General features: G+C 42.7%; 1 protein-coding gene across 1 annotated transcript in view; it reads right to left on the reverse strand.

The window, feature by feature from the left end:
* rab33ba (RAB33B, member RAS oncogene family a) overlaps window positions 1–416 on the reverse strand; it is a 10,582-nt gene extending 10,166 nt beyond the window's left edge. Inside the window, exons 1-2 of the mRNA XM_020519592.2 lie at window positions 295–416; window positions 1–150 (exon numbers count right to left, since the gene is read on the reverse strand). The exon at window positions 1–150 is cut by the window's left edge and continues 420 nt beyond it. The gene's annotated coding sequence lies outside the window, so the exon portion shown is untranslated. The remainder of the gene's footprint in view (window positions 151–294) is intronic.
* Between the last annotated feature and the right edge of the window lie 1,287 nt (window positions 417–1,703).

A 1,703-nucleotide genomic window follows, 5' to 3' on the forward strand; every position in this document is an offset into this window, starting at 1 on the left:
GGGGGGGGGGGGGGCGGGAGTCTTGCAGCCTGTCCCGCTCTGGTCTTGAGTCTCACACCCTCCAGCCCGCTACCGCTTCAGGTTACTATTTGCTACATTCTTGCCGCTCGCTACACTCTTTCTCCACAAAGTAATCTCCGCTCGCCCGGACTGAAAGAGGAAGAACAATGAAAATTTGACGATGGAGAGAATATCGCGAGAACGTCTCCGAGCAGATGGCTGACTTTTTTTTTACCCTCCAGAGAGGCGGTCTTGTACTGACCGGCTGCACATTTTCAGAAAACAAATATTTACCTAGCAGTTTAATTCTGGTTCACTTTTATCGCACTGTTCTACAAATCCGATCCAGAACACTTTGAGATATATTCGTGCAAATCCGCAGGTTACCGAGGTCCCACTGGTGATCTGGGACCACCGATTACCTTCGCCCTCTGCTGGGGACAGTTTCTGTTCGAAATCTTGCCCTACGAATGTATGAGAACGAATAACTTTATTCTGGAATTTTAAGCAATGCACATTTTGTTGATAGTCTTAATTTTACCGGATGTTTATTAACCATACCAAATTTAACATTTCTGGCACTTTACAACGTTCTGGACTTAATATTGAGTTCGACACCTTCAAATTGTGCAAAGACACACCATTGTTGTGCCATTCCCACATTAATCTGCACTATCAATATCCTTTGTCCCCCAGCACTCCAAACCTTCCCACCCCCCCATTGTATAAATGCTGCCCCCTCCACACTTCACATCAACTCTGATGAAAAGTCATCTCGTCTCGAAATATTAGCTTGCTCTTTCTCCATTGGAAGCTGTCTGACCTGCTGTGATTTCCAGCAATTTTTGTTTTCAATTAACATTTCCAGATGCTCGTTGTTGAATATTTAGGGACAGCTTGGCACTAAAAGGCGCTGTACAAATGTTCTGCTTTCTTAAATACTTGTATTTTTATTGCAGTCCCATGGGCCCAGATTATTCCTAAAACGATTTACAGTTGATGAAAATATCTTTCATATGCAGTCCTTGTTTCAATGTGGGAAATACAGTAGCCAATTTACACATAGCAAGAGCCCCAAATAGCAATTTCACCAAATAATCTGTTTTGTGATGTTAGTTGAGGGATATAAATTGGTCAAGACAATGGAGAAACTGTCAGTGCTTCTTTGAAATAGCAACATGAAACCTTTCATAAACATCTGAAAGGGCTGATGACGCCCAGCAGTTTCACACATCAATCAAATGGTAACAAAAGTACAGCACTCCCAATCAGCTGAATTGAATTGTCAGCCCAGACATTGTGCTCAAGTCTCTGAAGTGGGACTTGAAAACGAACCATGGAAATTGTTTTTAAGGAAAGCACTTCCATGTATTCTAGCTCATGTGAAATTAGGTGTTTTTTTACAAATATGTGAAGTAGGAGGAGGCCATACAATCACTCAAGTATGCTTCACCATTCAATAAGGCCATGACTGATCCTTAGAGGCATCGATAAGGTAGATAGCCAACAGGTTCTCCCCGTTGTAGGGGAGTCTTAAACTGGAGGGCATAGGTTTTAAGGTGAGGGGAAGAGATACAAAAGAGTCCAGAGAGGCAACTATTTTCACACACACGGTGGTGAGTGTCTGGAATGGGCTACCAGAGGTAGTGGCGGAAGCGAGTACAATTTTGTCATTTAAGAAATATTTAGGCAGGTTCATGGAC

Source organism: Rhincodon typus, chromosome 1 (assembly GCF_021869965.1).
Source record: "Rhincodon typus isolate 14 chromosome 1, sRhiTyp1.1, whole genome shotgun sequence".
NCBI classification, from domain to species: domain Eukaryota; kingdom Metazoa; phylum Chordata; class Chondrichthyes; order Orectolobiformes; family Rhincodontidae; genus Rhincodon; species Rhincodon typus.